A 19,025-nucleotide genomic window follows, 5' to 3' on the forward strand; every position below is an offset into this window, starting at 1 on the left:
TCTTTTGTGATAGCATTAACAGTCTCTAATCAAATTCTAGCATTTTTGACAATGTGGGGATAATTGCTATGAACTCTAAAACAACAGGACAAACTGAATTAATTTCAATACAGTCAAAATTTGGAACTTGCTAATTCAATGTTTCCCAAACACATATTTTACAACCTGATGAATCACTATCACAAAGAAGCTGGCATTAGAATTTATCAGCAAGACATGGTCATATATCATGAGAGTTTCAGCATCGTAGACAGAACCTTTTGGAGCTCAGCTATTTATCAAAAATATAGGAGCTGAAGTACAACCTATTAGGATTCAAGTACTGTGTAGGTCAGTGAGAACCTGGGCAAGAATCTTATATGTTTTTAACGTTATATGTGTGAACAATCATCACAGCCATATCATAATGCTTATGATGCATTTTAAGCTATTCATTTTCTTTGAAAATTGTTATTAAATAAGTCCTATGAATGGCCATCTAGTACTGAGTACTAAAATGAAGTATTTTGTTACAGAAAAATAACTTTGGGCATTCAAAGCATGTCATACTATTTCCCTAAAGTTCAATTTACTGTAGCAATAAGAATATTTGCTCCAATAACAGAATAGTATTTTACATGCCATATGCTACTTCTCAAACTTTCCTAAGCTTAATGAAGTATTGACCATAGCTCTCAAAGCATACAACTCATAATTTAGCTAAATCGCATGGACAGAACTGCTGTAACAAAAACAAACAAAACTCTATAGTTTCAAAAATAAAATACCTCTATAGTTTCACAAATGGCAAATGAGCTGCTTACTTTGTATACAGAAAGGCAAACTTACAAAAATGGTTTGTAGTGCAAAATAAAATTCAAACTTTCTCAAAATGAGCATACACAACTCAACACAAAAATGTAATTGCATAATGAAGTTTTGATCATTAGCAGAGTACAGCTATGAAAGTGGCCTCATTATACAATAACGGAACTGAAGGATTCTTGTAAGTAAGAGATGTCCATATTACCTTAACATCATGGCACAATGGCCCGTATATGTCATTATGTTGCTTTGCAAACAAACCTTTGACTATTTCAGATGAATGAATGTTCAGCACATACAATTCTATATAGTACATAATATTTGAAATGTTGATAGCTCAGATAGCAGAATATGCTTTTTGTTTTTATTTAAAAGTATATTCCTTCCACTTACATTAAAATGTTCATTATAAAAAAGTGTGCCTGTGATGCTGGCAGCAGGAAATAAATGTGTGTGTGTGTGTGTGTGTGTGTGTGTGTGTTACTTATATCCTTTTTCTCTTGGTTGCATCAAGAGGCCACATCAAGTGATTGATATACACTGTATAGGTTTGTGTGAGCATACAGGATAATATTCACACACTGATGACATCAACTGAGGATGCATTTCTCATAATGTAGCCTGTCATGAAGTGATTGCATGATTGTATACAAAAATAATGAGGAGACACATAAACTTTCAGTAAAGTCAAGCAATCTGCTTTTATTTTGTTTGTCTAGGAAGAAATGAAACGGATTTTTGGTATGTTACGTGTGTGATTTTTTTTTATCAATGCTAAGATTTTATTATATTTACATAATGATTTTAATCAAATCTATTGCTGGAGATTGATAAGTAGCACATTCATTCATGTATTTTTATTTCATTCACATAGAGTACTTACTGTATGGTTGTTAAGTGCTGAAAAACAGCAACGAACAGGACAAAGATCCCCCCCCACTGCATAGATATTGATATTCTACTGAATTATATTCTGGTTTATTTCTTTAATCAACTTTTGACAAATATGAATTATCTGTTATATTTAGTAAAGTTCAAAATGTTACTTTGTGTTTTCATATATTAGTACTCAGAAAAAATCATAATTTATTTTCTTGATCCAAAATATTTTACCCATAGGATTATGTTAATATATATTTGTTTTAAACTTAAAATTGATTTGACTCATTATATCTTTCAAAATTACCTTAATATTATCTTTAGATTGATTAAATAGAGGATATCTATTAGCACAAATTATTTCTATGTACAGAAACATAGATAACTATCATTCTTTCCCTATTATAAAATTAGAGTTTAGTCATGCAAGAAATAACAAATTTAATTAATAGGCAGTCTGTCTGTGGCAAAACATAAATTTGTTAAGAATTCAACCAGCAATATACATCAGTTTTTACCAAATATTCCAGCAAACAATGAAGAAAAACATTTAATTCCTTATAGTAGCTTTTCAGATACAAAATTCAAAACTGGTATGTCAGACACTGATAAAGAAAACATTAAACATAACAGAGATTAAATATATTATCTTCTAAAGAAAGGAAAACTTATAATACAATATCTTTATAAATATCAGAAAAACATTCCAATTGTATGTATCATCATTAGAGATGTGTTGGTCTTCATGTGAATGTTGATTCTCTACAAAATGTAGAATGATGAATAGAAATTAAATGGAAGGCTTCAACTTTCCAGATTCAATAATCATATTTTTCAGTTTCTCAAGATTAGAAAATAGGCAAAAGTTTTTCTGAATAATAAACTTGCCACAGATGTGTATGGTGTATTTAGGAATCCAAAAACCCATACGAGCATAAATCAACAGAAAGTACTGCAGTGGTTTTCTCTGTGCGGGATTGTAGCCCCACTTCTCTAAACTCTGCTTCCCAACTGATGCTCGGTTAGCTAGGTCCGGTCTTGGGAAAACTCTAGCCCTATAATGGGATAAAACAGCCATGAACAGATTCCAATAGTAATATCATTATCTTGAGGTTCTAGAATGTGAAAGGAATTGGTTCTACTCTCAACACAACATTCTCTGCTCTTATGTGAAATTTGAGAAATTAATTTTGAAGAAAATGATGACCTATCTTTAACTTGTTCCTCAGATGCAATGGAAAAATTTAAATATTTTTACACAAGAGTAAGTGCAAAATCAGAGATAATGCTTCTCACCATATATCACATATTATTAAGATACGAGAACATATTATTTGAAGAAAATAACTAGAACATTCCAAAAAATATAGATTATTTCTAAAAACTGGCCTAGCCATTTCATTAATGATAGAGACACAGTGTTCATAAGTTGATATTTCAGGATATAATAGTCTTAGCTGAGAAAATATATTGTAAAATAAAATATGATTACATTTTATGCCTCATGAAAAGAGTTAAGCCTATAGACACTGAATTGCATAACCTTTCATGGCAAGGCTCTGTAAATGAGTGATATGGTATATAGTTAAGGGATTAAGTACCTCACAAGTATATCAATAAAATTCTGTTAAGATCAAATGAGATTTTTAATTAATAAACACAGAATAAATGTCATACATGTTTACTAACTGAAACAAATAATGGATTGAACTTGGAAGATGAGTTGACCTTCCTAATTCTCACATTGAGAGAATTAAAAGACATAACAAATATCTCCCTGTTAATCTGCAACAATAGAATCAACACTGGTAAACACAGGATGAGTTGTTAAAAATCAGAAAGTCCATTATGAAAGCAAGATATCCAGACACACCAAAGAAGATCTTAAAGCATATTTTAAAATACAAAAATTTTCATCACACTGAATAAAGACAAATATCTCTCATCAACATCTCTTCAATAGGGTTGCAGAGAAGAGATACCTAGTTCAATAAGAGGCAAAAACTCCTATCTCTAAAATAACTTGCAGGTAGTAGCCATCCCATCAGTGTTTTCTACTTAGTCAATCACCAAACCATCATTTCAATTGGTAAATTTTAATAGTTTATTTTATCATTTATTTTACAAGGGTTTTCAAAGCAAATATTCATAAATGAAAACACATGCAATTATATAACTATATAAGATTATAATAGACATACATAAATAAATTCAGTCCCATCAGTACAAAAATTAAAATTACCTCAAACCATAGAAATGACACAGAAAAGGTAAAAAAAAAAAAAATAGCGAAATAAAAAAGATTTCCTTCTTTCTACTAGTGTCACTTTTATTCATTTGACTCCATAGAAATTAAGTATCTATAGCAAAAAATAAACAAGTTAGGCAAGCAGATTTGGCTTTTGCTTCAATGTGTTTCAGTCCTGGAATGATAATGTAATAAGAGATACTTTCCTGTCATACAATATGAATGTTATTTACTAAATATGTTAATATGTTGTAATCAACAGGCATTCACATTGACTTGAATAGCAAGATTAAAACTAGAAAGAAGGCTGCAGAGATGGCCCAGCGGTTAAAGACACATGCTCGCACAGCCTGATGGCCTGGGTTCAATCCCACAAAACCCACAGAAAGTCAGATGCACAAAGCAGCACATGCATCTGGAGTTCATTTGCAATGTCAAAAGTCCCTCATGTGTCCATAATCTCTCTCTCCCCTCCCTTGCAAATAAATAATATTTAAAAAATGAGAATTAGAGTTGGCTTAGCAGTGAAGGTGCTTGCCTGCGAAGCATAAGAACGCATGTTCAAATCTCCAGGTCCCACTTAAGCCAGACGCACAGTGATACAAGCACACAATGCCGCACATGCAGACAAGGGAGCACACACGTCTCAAGATCGATTGTAGCAACTGAAGGCTCTGGTGCACCCAATCTCTTTCTCATAAATAAACAAACAAACAAATATTTTTAAAAAATGAGAAAGGAAGTAATGAACTAATGAAACATTTATTAATCTTGACTATATACCAAATTAAAATTTGTAATAGTTTGAGGAAATCTACTCCAGGACAGAAAAAAAAAAAAAAAAAAAAACAAAACGAAGATAATGAATAAGTACTCTCTTATGATGCATCAAGACTACTAATACAGGGATGCAGAGATGGCTTAGCAGTTAAGGTTTTTGCCTGTAAAGCCAGAGCACCTCAGTTCGATTCCCCAGGACCCACGAAAGCCAGATGCACAAGGTGGCACATGCATCTGAAGTTTGTTTGTAGTGGCTGGAGGCCCTGGAGCACCCATTCTCTCTCTCGCTCTCTCTCTCAATCTCTGTGTGTGTGTGTGTGTGTGTGTGTCTGCCTCTTTCCCTCTCTTGCTCTTTCAAATAAATAAAAATAAAATTATAAAAAAGAATACTGATAGATGCCTCTTTTCTCCCTGTCCCTTCTCCCACTCTCTCAGATAATTCATTTAAATAAAAATATATAGCTCTATATATAATTCAATTTTCATTTATTTCCAATATAGCCAAGGTTATATGTTGGTATAAGAGTAATAAAGTAATTTTTCTCCCCCAAAATAAAAAAAAAATATGGAAAAGAAAAGCAAAAAGCAAAAAGACACACACCATGAGAAATAATGGCAATAAGTAAGTTTATAAGCCTGCCAAAACCCACAAAAATGAGTCATAGGTGATTTAGGGTAAAGGGAACAATTCATCCACATGAAGAAAAAAACAGAGTTGAATCCAAACCACTACAAAACCCAGAAATCTTTAGACTCATTAATTGTTCTCATCTTCTAAATACCTACACTAATACATTCTTATGACAGCTCTCTCTGAGTTTTGCATTAGGAATAAGGGTATAAGGCTCCTGTTTGTAAGCTTTCTTCTGTAACTTGCCAAGAACAAACACTGTTGTTTTCTGTTTTTCAAAAAAGAAAAACCTACACTTATTGTTATGAATAAAACTTAAAAGTAAGTATATTTGCTAAGTGCTCAGTAAGAACAAGGCCTTAAAACACCTTTATTGTCTGTAATTATTTCCATGTCTGGTTCACAGGTCTAACTCATAAAGCCCCTCTATTTTTCAGTCCCACCAGACAAACGTACAAGGTGGCCAGTCACTTTCTAAACCTGATTGCCAACGTTCAGGTTATTATCACAGAGATAATAACCTGAACAAGAATTTACACTCGGAATAAAGCATAAGGCTAAAAAGACCAGAACTTCCTTCCAACCTCCCATCAGTGCCCAGATTCCTGTCATTACTGGTACCACAAGGACAAGGAACACTGGACACCAGCAGCTCCATGTTGGAAACCATGATGCCCTGCTTGGCTTTACTCACAACATGGGCTTTGGGGAGATCTAATTTGTGAACAAAATCACTTGATATTTGTTCAGATGAAATGGATTGTTTAGTGATAAATGGAACAGAAAACAAAATCAGTCAAACAAACAACCAAACCGACAACAACAACAAAAACCCTTAACAATTTGAAGTTTATTTATGCAATTAAAACCCACAGGTAGCCGGGCGTGGTGGCGCACACCTTTAATCCCAGCACTCAGGAGGCAGAGGTAGGAGGATTGCCGTGAGTTCAAGGCCACCCTGAGACTCCACAGTGAATTCCAGGTCAGCCTGGGCTAGAGAGAGACCCTACCTCAAAAAACCAAAAAAAAAAAAAACAAAAACAAAAAAAAAACAAAAACAAAAAAAACCCACAGGCACTGATTTGATAGAAAGTTGTGCATACACCTTAAATACATATATTTTCCTAAATTAAGAAGTTCTGTGGAAGGGCACTAGGGGTTCAGGAAAGTCTTTAGAACCCAAACTCTATCTGTGTCTACTTTTAATCAAAGAGTTTAATAAAATAAGACTGAGAAGGATAAGTATTAAATTATTATATTTATTGAGGAAAGTACAGAGCCAAGGAAAGGTACCCACATAGCTTGGAGGCCTAAGTGGAGGACCTGAGAAAACTATGGAGAAAAAAAGAAAGAGAAGAAAGTTCAAGGAGCTCCTACCATGTGGGAAGCAAGAGGAGGTAAGAGCCCACGTGGAGAGTGAGTGGAGGCTCTCCCTTGGGCTAGACTCAACTGGGCCAAGCCAAGGAGAAACTCACCAGCAACTGGAAGTTCAGGAGAGGTCAAATAGCACACAGAACTTACCCCACCCCAACAAAAAAGTATTTATAACCTTATGGTGGTGGGCCCTCCCTTCTGGCTAAGGTGAGCTAGAGGGACAGTTGATTGCTTAGGGCTAGGGGCTGTCTCCAAAAGAGGCTTGCCAAGTTCAGTGGTCTAAGTATTAGGATTAGGTTTAAATCCTATGAGAGTTCTCCATCGCAGGGAGGACCTGGGTTGTTTGTGGAAAAACAGGTCTAGAAAACTATACAAGAGGTAAGAAGTGAGATCCATTATCCCTTGGATTCTAATAAGTACAGGGTCACCCTGACTGCCTAAAAGAGCTACCTCACCCCCTCTGAGATCCTATTGTATTAGAGTAGCATGCAAAAATAAGTTTATGTGGAAGACATTTTTCACCATTCAATACTCTAATATTTTCTTGCAGATACTTGAAAAATACTACACTAAGCAGTGGTCTCCATCTACTGTGTGCCCCTTGGTGATGCCATTGTTATTTTATACATGGATCATTTATATTACAGAGTAGTTCCACTGTGGTCTGATTTGTAAAATGACAACATCAAAGTATTTAAGCATAGCAACAATGAGTGATCGATACCATACTTCCATGCATTTTATTTATTTGATATATATTTATTGAGGACATTAGTGTAGTTGAAAGAATTTGAGCTACTGGACACTCACTACTGTGATAGACGGACTATCTGATATTATGAAAAAATACAATGAAAAGGCACTACCTAAATTAATCCGACAACATTAATATAGGATAACACAATTATGAAAGGCACATAGCTTATATGTATTTAGGAGGTGAGGGGCATTTTAAAGGGGCCGAAAAGGCTTACAACTCACAACAAAGACAAGCTTTATATAATGCCCCAAATAAGAAACACGTAAGTGTTAATTAAGCACACTAGGCACTCCTTGACGACGAGGCTGAAGAATTGTTAATAGAATATCAGCATCATGACTCATTCATGGGCTAAAACTCATTTTCCACAATTCATTCCTGTTTCCCTCTTTAATCCAGCTCATATCTCCATCAAATTGCTATCCACAGCCTAGGATATGAGAAGAGGGAAATCAAAATGAAGCAGTCAGAAAGACACTACCATTTTAGGTTTCTCCTAATCTAAAGCCACACACACAGACACACAGACACACAGACACACAGACACACAGACACACACACACACACGAGCACCTCATACATACACTCACACATTTACCCTTTATTATCTGGGTTATTATAGTCTGGTATTTGCAGGATATACTAATTTCAGCTTTTCATTTCAATATAGTCCTTTTGAAGTGTAAAATGTCACTCTAGCCCCAGTAAACAACCTCCCACCATGCTTATATAAGCAACCCTAACTTAACACAGTGAACCATAAAAAATTAAATTCATGAAAGTAGAAAATGGATTAGTTGGAAGAAAAGGGGTTCAGTGGGAATGGGAAGGTGATAAAAGAGGGAAATTATCAAAAAATAAAATGTCACTCTAGCTCCCCATTGGACTTTCAAAGGGAAGATAAGTGAAAGAGAGCCTGACTTCTCTGGGTTTTTAAAAAACACTTAGAAATTGGGCTGGAGAGTTGGCTCAGCTGTTAATAAAGGTCACTTACTTCAAAGCCTGCAAGCCTAGCTTTAATTCCTCAGTATCCACTTAGTGTCTCACATGTCTGGAGTTTGTTTACAGCAGGAGGAAGCCCTCATATGCCCGTCTCATTCTCTCTCCTTCTCACCACTCTCTCTCAAACAAATATTTTTTTAAATACTCAGAGAGTTAAAAACTCTAATATGTGTGCTTGACAAAAGTGGCCAGAGCAGAGCATCGAGGGTCCACCCCCACTGCTCTTCTGCCCATTCTTACTTGAGCCAGAGTCTCTTAATGATCCCAGAGCTTGATATGTTTTGTTGATGTATACATTTATTTACATGAGCTGTGGTGATTATCTGGTCTCAGCTCTTCTCTGAACTGGGGTTACAGATGCACACAGCCAAGTCCACAGCAAAGTCCAACTATTTTTATGAGTCCTGGGGGTATGAATATGTTATTTTAAAATATGAAATAAGATTGCATTATTTTGTCTTAATACATTGTTGCAAAAATACCATATGCTTATTACATGAAATTATGCACAAAAGGAGGGTCTTTTCTCCTTAAACACTTGCAAATAATGTTATTTTAGCTAATATCACCAAACAAAAAGATATGTTGGCAATGACTTGGGGTAAAAGAAACCCTTACATCTTGTTAGTGAAAATATAAATTACTATATCCACTGTGAAAAAGAATACAGAACTTCTTCAAAAAGTTAACTGGAGGCTAGAGAGATGGCTTAGCAGTTTAAGACATTTGCCTGCAAAGCCAAAGGACCTTGGTTCGATTCCCCAGGACTTACATAAACCAGATGCACAAGTTGACACATTAGTCTGGAGTTGGTTTACAGTGGCTGGAGGCCTGGTATGCCCATTTCTCTCTATCTCTTTCTCTGTCTCTCTCCCTCCCTCCTTCCCTCTCTGCTTCTTTCTCTCTCAAATAAACAAATTTTTTTTTTTTTAAAGTTAACTGTGAGCTGGGCATGATAACACACAACTTTATTCCCACCAGGGCAGAGGTAGGAGGATTCCTATGAGTTTGAGGCCAATCTGGGACTACAGAGTAAGTTCCAGGTCAGCCTGGGATACCTCAACACAACACCCCACAAGAAAAAAAAGTTAATTGAGAGCTGGAGCAATGGCTCAGCAGTTAAAGGCACTTTCTGGAAATGCCTGCCAGCCAGGAATAGACTCCTCAGTACCCACATAAAGGCAGACGCACTAAGTACAGCATACATCTGGAGTTCATTTGCAATGGCAAGATGTCCTCTCTCTCTCATTCTCTGAACACAAATATACATATACATATTTTAAAAATTGTATTGGTTATTATATGATTTTTCTATTTATTTATAATATAACCTGTTGCAATTCTCTTCTTGCTGGGACACAGTAGTAACTAAATGCAGCCAATGGGAGGAAAGGTTTTTATTTTGGCTCATAGTCTCGAGGGAAAGCTCCACGATTACAGTGAATGGCATGACATGAGCAGAGGCTGGAGATCACTTCTGTTCCACAGAGTGAGCTGAGCTAACCCTGGCAAGTTAGGGGCTGATAAACCTCTAGGTGCATCCAGGGCAACACACCTCCCCCAGCAAGGCTCCATCTAGCATGGATTATAAACATTCAAAACACGTAAGTTTATGGGGGACATCTGATTCAAACCACCACCTTGACAAAATAGACAAAAGTGTTATGCTTGCTACATAACAACCATAGGATTCACTAATACCATAACTGGACATATAACAGAAGGAAACCAAGCTAGAATATAGGAGACATAGTGCATTCCTGTGCATATTGCATATCATAACATTATTCATAAGAACCAAGCTACAGAATCAGCGGAGGTGGCCATAAACAGAGGAATGAGTCAAGAAAAGATGGTATATACATGGTGGCATATTATTCAGCTATAAATGATAGTGAAATTGTACGATTTGAAGACAAATAGGTAAAACTAGATAGACATAATCAGCTTAAGTGAAATTAACCAGCAAAGAAGATAAGTACTACGCATATTTGTAAGTACTCTTATTTGTAAAGTAGGACTGAAAAAAAAGATGACCTTAAAAAAAGCTTGCTATTCTACCTTTGACAAAATCTTAAATTCTGTTTCTTTCCTCCTTCAATACAGACTATAATCGCCCATGCTTTAAAATGGCATCAAAGCCCCCTACTCCAAGAAAAGCAGAGGTGCAGCGCTCAGCCCCCCGTTCTTCCTTCCAGCCCCACACCTCCCAGTGCCGTGCGCTGTGACAGGTTCCTCTCTCCCTTACTCGACCACTGCTCCAGAAGTCAGACAGTTGCACTTCTGAAAATCTCTAGGAATAAACTTTTCTCTGTAAAATGTATAAGAAACCTTGAAATGTCTCATATGTACTATTAATACTTCTTAGATAAATGCCATTCAACTGATAGCAGAGAAAAGGATGGTGGTAACTTAACTACTACCACAAGTAACAATTACCTTTTGTTGCTTGTTCTGGATATCACTTGGGTTTCAAGTTAGACGAGAATGCCGTACTCACCCACTATACATATGTCCAGCCCTTGACAATTACTAAAAGCAGAAGATGGAAAATCTCAAGCTAGAAATCCCATTTCTTTGATTGCATACTTTCTCAAATGAAGCCAGATGCAAGAAAAAAACTGAAATGAGAAGTGAGACAATGCCTCTTCCTGGATGCTATGATCCTATGAGAAAATGATGAGAAACCGATAAAGCTAAAGCTTTCAATTACAACTAGAAAGAATGCTAGCCACTGGAGAAGAAAACCAGTGAAAGGTATGCCCAGTGACCACAAATCCAAGTTACCTCATCATTTAACTTGCTAACCCATGATGGCTTATGAGTATTGGCTAGAATAATTAAACATTGAATTTGTTTTGACATGTGACTTACAAACACTTTCAAGATATGTTCCACATTAAAGTAAATGTAGCACATTTCATCCCACACACAACTGATGAAATAACGTATTCTAACTCTGAACAAGGGATGCTGACATCTATTCTGGTCTAACTGTGTGTGCGTGTCTCTCTCTCTCTCTCTCTCTGTGTGTGTATGTGTGTGTTAATGCCATTATGGGGAAGTAAGTGATTTCAATAATTCTTAATGTACCTCGCCTGAAACTAGAAAATGTTGAGCATTTATTAGTTATAATTATGTTAATAAATACACCTAAGTAAAGAAACTGTGGGAATTGCTATTTACTCTTCTTTTTTAATGTGTGGGAGCTTTTAGCTGTTGTACCAGCTCCCGTTTGCCAGAAGGCAGCTCACTTTCTTACTGCTCTTGGCTGCTTGCTGTGGCAAGGAGCTCATGTCAAGATCCTGCTCTATTATCTCTACCCTGCCATCACAGAACTTTCCCACTAGACCATAAGCCAAAATAAATACTTTCTTCCCACAAGCTGCTTCTGGATGTGCACTTCCCAGAATCATGATGGTAATTATCACAACAGGTAAGACATTATCAATAATTGCTATTAGTAAAACTGAGTGGTTTTACATTGAGTATTATGTGAATGTCTTCTTACTCAAATTCACAATACTGTACTCACTTTCTTGTGATGATAATATGCTGTGAAATGAATGACAAAGGCAATGCAACTCAGTGTTAGGCAGCTCCATTATAGTTACGTGGGCATAAGTGCTTAACTGCTGAATGTCAGGAGGGCAGTGCATGCAGGGTGGGCACAGGAGACAAAGGGATGCACCAGTACAGCTCCAGATTCCACCACCTGACTTAAAAGCACACATCAGGTGGAACCTCAGAACTATGTACTATAGAATGTCTCCTTTAATACTCTGGAACTAGAGTTAACCCAGAGTTAATGAAACCCTAGAAAGTAAAGCCCTAGATTAAAAAGATTCAAATACATTTAAGATAAAGTTTAATTTATAAATTAGGCACAACACATTAACAATAACTAATACTAAAATAGTTATATATTGTAGCAGGAGTTATTTAAAACACATGAACCTTTTCATTTACAGATTTTTTTTTTTTCATTTGCTAGTTTTAGACCACAGTTGACTACAAGGAACTATCACCATCAAAAGTGGAACCACGGACAAAGAGGAACCAGTGCATATCTTTCTAAGGAGAATAATTCAACCTGCTATAAGCAGCTATACATTTCTAACTATGGAATCTCACTTACGGATATGCAGTCGTTGACAAATTGGAATGTCACAAAGGTGTGGTACATTAGTTCAATTTCCAGTGGCAAATGAGATTGAGAAATCACTGTGAACTTCTTCCACCTCAGTTCTTTGATAGGATTTGTAATAGTGTAACAAAAATAAAATAAGGAAAACCCATTCCATATTCCACTTAAGCTGATAGTATATGGTAGAACTATTTAGATGCCTTACCAAATGATATTTTCTATATGATAGTTTATGCATGAGGTAAAAACTGGTGAAATCTGTCTTTATTTACTCACTGATGATTTATTATAGGATTTCCTAATCGAAGCAAAAAAAGATGGTGAGCTACTTTCACAACTGCCTAGCACGCTAAGCAAACCTCACACAAAGCACTGAAATATTGCTACATGTACTTAGTAAGATCATTTATTTTTTCTATTTCACATTCTCAGGCCATACTGCTCTAAGTGTGAAAAGGAAAATGTAATCAAGCTTAATAAGCCAAAAAGCTAAGCCAATGATGGGGAAACAATTAGATTTGAGAGGTAAATATAAGACATGGGTATTTCAGCCACTTTTCCAAAGAGGAACAGAAACAAGGCTGTATTTTTGTGAGAATTTTAATTTGAATAAATTAAGGATTTATACTTTTTAAAAAGTACAACCTAATGCAGGTGTAAAACAGATGGATTCACTCCATGTTTGTATAAACCTCCTTTAAAACACAAAACTGAATTCTATTCATTAGCAAGGGCAGGTAATGTCTTATTGCCCACGGTAAGGATGATGCTTTTGTTCTACTTGGAAAAAACAAGATCCCCTTTAGCTATATGTTTTTTCCAGCTTTTGTCTGCTCAGCCCCATCACAACTAGGGTGACAGTCTCATAAAGAAAGTAACCAGAGGTGTTCACTTTGCCCGCGGCTCAGCAACCCTGAAGTGCTGACATTTGGTACAGCTACATTAACTCTGGGGGCCACAGGATCAGAGTAAGAGGAAACGAGGGTGGCCCTCTGTGCAGATGTAGCTAGTTCTTATTACATGGGCAGTATAATTCGCCATATCCCACCCCATTCTATATGTTAACAGTCAATTGCCAACAAACACTGTCATTTTATAATGGGGAAATTGGGGTTCTGGGGTGCTTCCTGGAGCCCCAAGCCCTGAGTTCATATCTTCAAGCTAATCAAAGAATTTGCAACTCCATATTCAAGAGAATGATTTTTTTTTAAATTTACTTATTTATTTGAGAGCAACAGATAGACAGAGAAAGAGGCAGAGAGAGAAAGAGAGAGAGACAGAGAGAGAGAGAGAGAGAGAGAAAGGGAGAGAGACAGATACACACAAAGAGAGAATGGGCATACCAGGGCCTACAGCCACTGCAAATGAACTCCAGATGCATGCACCACCTTGTGCTTCTGGCTCATGTGGGTCCTGGGGAATGAAGCCTTGAACTGGGGCCCTTAGGCTTCACAGGCAAGCACTTAACCACTAAGCCATCTCTCCAGCCCAAGAGAATGATTTTTAAAATACCACATTTTATTCAGATTTTACAAAGGAGTGAGGAAAGGGGAAGGCTGGGAGGTAAGGGGAGATAAAGTGGGAAGAAGAGAAGTACATCATGCAGAGTCCAAAAGCCCATGTGGATCATGCTATAGCTCCAGGAGCCCATGTGACCCCATAAGGATCTGGGGCGGGGGAAGCATGGAAAGAATAAAAGAAACTTCAAGGAACTCCTGTCATGTGGAAAGTTGGCGAAGATAAAGAACCCATGTGGAGAATAAGGGCAAGGGGGCAAACTTACCCATAACTGGAAGTTCCCAAGTGATCAGAGAGAGTCACTGCCTTCCCTTTGTAAAGGTATTTATACCCTTAGGGTGGTGGACTATCTTTTGGCCCAGGTGAGCCAGAGGGCCAGCTGGTTGGTTAGAGCTAGGGGATGTCTCAAGGAGAGATTAGCTCTGGCACCCCTGAACTTGACCAACCACAGTGTTTAAATCCTATGAGAGACCTCCCTCACAGGAGTCCTGGTTGTTTGTGGACAAATAGTCTATGAATCTGGGCAAGAGAGATAAAACACCAGATCATCTTTGATTTCTAGCAGCTTCAAACTTTCCTGCCTTTTTCACTTTTAGGGGTCTAATCACCCTACCTCTACCCCCCTCAATTTCTTCACATGTAACACACATAAAATTCTGTGGAATGACTCACAAAATATCCAAAGATCTGAAAGTAAAGTGAATACATAATTATACAAGAATTAATAATGAGGTTTTATGAACTTTTTAAATGCAGTGTATGTCACTGGCTCTCATAAACCTGAAAGGATCAGCTAGATGCTTTTCCAATGAAGAATACCACAAATAATTTGGTCACTAGCCTGAAAAAGTATAATATTCAAATTATCTTCCATGGATAAAACTTACTCATAAAACCCATGAACGCCCAGGACAACTGCCTGCATCTATATTCTTCAAGGAACAATAATGAAAATTATGATTTTCATTACCACAATTACAGAAGAGCACAAATCACTTAATATTTTTAGTTGGCATGACTTTTAAAGTCTTCCCTATTGATGAGCACATGAAGGAGATATCTGTTGAATAACAATCATTTCAGCAACAAGATAGGTAAGAATGGACTTTTGGCCTTTGCCCTATTTACACTGTGCAACCAAGACCAAGATGGAAATTAAGGAACAATTTTACTGCCATGGGAATCTGAATGCCACTAGTATCCAGAGGAAGAAGTCAAAAGTGTTGCTATGAGTAGGTTGAGCAGGTAATAAACTACCACAGTTGCCAAAGAGTGGATTAGGTTAGTGTTTCTTTGTTCAATATGTGTTTACTAAGATATTGAAGTCTCAGAAGCTGCAAAGATGGCCAAGAAATGCATCTCCTTTACAAGAATTTAGAGAACTCTCAGTGTGTATGGTATGGGTCAAGGGAACTATCATGCAGGAAAGAGACAGGAAATAGTATAGCAAAAAAAAATACCTTCCATATGTATTCTGGGAAATGTCCACATAGTAATAATGAAGATAGTCCTGATATACAAGTTAATCATTTCTCCCCAAAAGAAAACTGTTCTTTATGTAACAGTGGACAAAAATATAGTGCATAATCATTTTATTTAAAAAATAGACACTAATTTCTGTTCCCTCAACTAGAAAAGTACTTTATATAAAAGTACTTTTATTCTGAATTAAACATCCTGTTTTAAGCTAGGGCAATAGAACAACTATAAACATATATTTTGTATTCTGAACAATTGATTCACCTTACAATTCCCTAGCAAAAGAAAAACAAAACCAACGGGATAATTTGTAACCTATCAAGATTGTCTATCCTATGGATATCAGTACTTCAAAGACCAACATTCTAATTTCGTTTCTACAGTTTCTGAAAGTCTTCCCTTGTCTTATCTACTAAACCAGTAGTAATAGTTATTATCTATATACATTATTTTCTTCGAGCTAGATAAATAGGAGAGGAAAAAGAGAGATCAAGAAAGGATGTCAGGTGTGGTGGTACACACCTTTAATCCCAGTACTCAGGTTGCAGAGGTGGAAGGATTGTTGTGAGTTCCAGGCTATCCTGAGACTACACAGTGAATTCTAGGCAAGTTTGGGCTAGAGCAAGACCCAAGCTCAAAAACAAAAACAAAAACAAAAACAACAAAAAAGGAGTGGAAAAGGTAAGGGGGAGAAGAAATACCAACTTGAAACAATAAGCCCCAAGAGATTATCTATATAAGAAAAAAAGAGCTCACTGGGAAAGAATGTGTGAGTCAGAGATTCAAGGGGATCTTGGAGAACACAGCCTTCAGTCCTTGAAGTATTGTCCTATTTCCTCTCATCATATGTTGGCATTTGTCTATTACTGCCTGCTCTCTATTGCTTTTCTTTGTTTTTTTTTTTTTTTTTTTTTTTGTTACTGCTGTTAATTTTTTATGCCTAGAGGGCAAAAACAGACAGGGCATGTAATAACAATAACATGACAAATATGAACTTTTTGGACAAGTTCATAAATTCTGATGCCCATTTAAATCAACAGTAGATATTTCTTGTTTATACATTCAATCTCCATGGTTCGGAAATCTAAATGAAATACAAGTAGTAGGTATATATCTGTCATAACACTGCATTTCATTTTAAAGTTGCTATTGTTCAGACAATAAAAATTCAGAATGTAAATTATGGGAAAGTTAAGAAATGTAATTGAGGAGAGTTAAATAAGTTTACAGGGCCAAGCTATTCGGCCAGATGGCTTTTGCAATTTTGAAAATATCTGAACTCATAAATGTCATGGGGAGTGAAAATTCAAAACACTTCCATCTGCCTTAGCTAAAGGAACTACTGTTCCTCATTCATGCTAATGATAATTCCACACTGTTATACCAGACAACAAGCCTGTTTGGACAGCTGAAAAGAAAAACTGCCTATTCTCCGAAGAAGAAATTGTGAAAGTCCTGGAGTACAAAGCAAACCAAAACTGTACACCTTTAAGATAGAGGTATGCTGAAAATAATCATGTAAAGCTGCTCTGCTTTTGAAACAGAAATCAGACCGTGGTCATAGTGCAGGGCTTGGATAATGAAACCATAGAAGAATCACAGATTGATCAACCTTTTCAAGTGAAAATACAGAACTCGTTGATGGAATATCACTTCGCTCTAGCTGCCATGATTGTTAAGATGTGCATCAGGGAGGCAGTTTAAGGGCAATTGGTCCCCCAAAATAAATTATTTTTTTTCTTGGTTAATGTGGAACATTTCCTTGGGCCTGTAGGGGAAGAGTGATTCCACTTTGCGACAGGTCATAAATGGCAGAAAGGAGAATTTGGCATTTGTCTTATCTCACCAGAGGAGGTGAATAATTGCCTCAATTCTTACCTCTTCCTTTCCTGGGAAAGGAAGAAATGTAAAGGGATTAATATCTTCCTAAAACCTGACTCTAGGTACTTTGACATCAGAAACAAATTGACCAGTTCAGCTACCCATCCACAGGGCTCACAAAGAAGACACTCTCAAAGATCTCTAGGAGGGCTTCTCCATTATTTGGAAAACCATTCTTGTCTCGTTGGGCTAGAGCTGTGCCCTGTTTTCTTCTTGTAAATTTTGTCTATAATCTATAAAACCTGTAAACTTTATCCACTTAGCTGTGGATTTCAGTTATTTGAATTTATAAGGCAAACAACTGGAGAGCACAAACTCCGTGGAAGTTGTGTATCACTCTTGAGTTTTCCAGCACCCTAAATCCTGGGTTACAGCCCAGCCAAGAGCCAAGAATGCTGTGTTGCTCTCAAAACACCCCCCAAAAAATCCTGTGTCATCAGGATCCACATATTCTGGCAGGGCTGGAAATGGAGGAAAGAAGAGAGACAAGTTATAATCCCACATTTGGTTTTTCTTTTAATACCTGCATTTCAAAGCATTAATTGTAAAGTTTAGGTATAATTGAGCTGCTTGGAAACAGGGAGAGTTTAGTTGACTTAAAACCCTCCATATTTCCCTTCTAATTATTCCTCAAAAGTATTTCTCACAGTTTTGTTAAATCGACATTAATAATATACGTTGGATTATTAGAGATGAGTCATATAGTATGCTACGATAGTACTTATACAATTTTTCATTTTTAAAAATTAATCACTGTTTTTCTCTTTTTTCATTTCTCTGTGCTTACAATAATTCTTAAACTCTCCAGGAAAAAGTTTGGAAGCATCTGCAAACTACATTATAGCTTCTTTCTCCTTCCCATTCTTATCACTGGTAATGAGGATGTTTGTTTAATTTCCAAAAGTCTTTTAATGTGATTTTAAGAAGTGGAAATAAAGACACATGTCTAATCAACTACAGGAAAACAAAAGTTAGAGGTCATCTTTACCACCAGTGTGCAATATTAAAACATTGGTATATACTAACACACATCAAAAGTCATGATATACAGAGGGCCATCACAGTGAATAGGTGTGAAAGATTCATCAATAGAATGGGACTTGATAATCATGGGAAGTCAAAGAATAAGCCAGAATTTTCATCTTCAGTTTTTCAAGTGAACGCTGTAGATTTAGCTTAATAGGATTCACTCCCATCATTTCTAAAATTTAGAATAAAATTTTCAAAACTTTAACATACATATGGGTCACCAAGGGAGCTTATTAAAGTACAGATTATGATTAAGTCTTCATTTTAACAAGCCCCTAGATAATAACAGTGATTTTCCTCTAAGAAGTACAGTTTGAGTAGCAAGGCTTAGGAATATATCAATTACCTTGCTTCAAAAAAAAAGTGTAGAGACTACAAGAAACCTACTTAAACATAGGCAGTATCTTTAGCCTTACCTAAGTTTTATAGTTCATGTTTAGGGGCACAAATTCCTTACTAGAGAATGAAATATGCAACTTACAAGTAAAACAAG

At 36.3% G+C, this 19,025-nt stretch overlaps 1 protein-coding gene across 3 annotated transcripts in view; it reads right to left on the bottom strand.

Annotated features, from left to right (window-relative positions):
• Positions 1 to 19,025, bottom strand: part of Immp2l (inner mitochondrial membrane peptidase subunit 2) — an 872,509-nt gene that overhangs the window by 473,087 nt on the left and 380,397 nt on the right. The window lies entirely within an intron of this gene.

Source organism: Jaculus jaculus, chromosome 16, assembly GCF_020740685.1.
Source record: "Jaculus jaculus isolate mJacJac1 chromosome 16, mJacJac1.mat.Y.cur, whole genome shotgun sequence".
Lineage (NCBI taxonomy): Eukaryota > Metazoa > Chordata > Mammalia > Rodentia > Dipodidae > Jaculus > Jaculus jaculus.